This window comes from Penaeus monodon, chromosome 21 (assembly GCF_015228065.2).
Source record: "Penaeus monodon isolate SGIC_2016 chromosome 21, NSTDA_Pmon_1, whole genome shotgun sequence".
NCBI classification, from domain to species: domain Eukaryota; kingdom Metazoa; phylum Arthropoda; class Malacostraca; order Decapoda; family Penaeidae; genus Penaeus; species Penaeus monodon.
The window spans coordinates 17,091,869-17,092,327 of NC_051406.1; the positions used below are offsets into that span (position 1 = coordinate 17,091,869).

Below are 459 nucleotides of genomic sequence, written 5' to 3' on the forward strand. Positions count from 1 at the left end.
GATGAAGCATTACTAAACATTTTCCTTCAACGAAAAAAGCAAAATGAGGAATTGCTGATATGCCAAAGCCGTAAAAGAAGGAAACAGGGAGGAGGAGGAATAGATGAAGCAGTTACCTAGATCCTCAGCTAAAGCGTTAATTAAAAAAACACCATATTATAATCATCTTCCAAAAAAGAACGGAAGTCAACTTAAATCACTTTTATATAAACCTTACAATCCTGATTTTATCATATGTAAATATGACTCCTGTAAAATAAATCCAAACTTTCTAAACAGTTAAGGACAATCCAATATCCAATACATCAGTGCAAATGAAATAGTAAATCTACCATATACATTTTTACCTTTACAAAGTTCATATAGCCATAAAAAAATATTACAGACTACAGATCTTTCTACACAACACTAAACATGTACCTAGGTCTACCTTAACAAACAATATTTATCTAACCAACT

The 459-nt window shown here is 30.9% G+C and overlaps 1 pseudogene; it reads right to left on the reverse strand.

Annotated features, from left to right (window-relative positions):
- LOC119586278 overlaps positions 1-459 on the reverse strand; it is a 34,136-nt pseudogene that overhangs the window by 5,106 nt on the left and 28,571 nt on the right.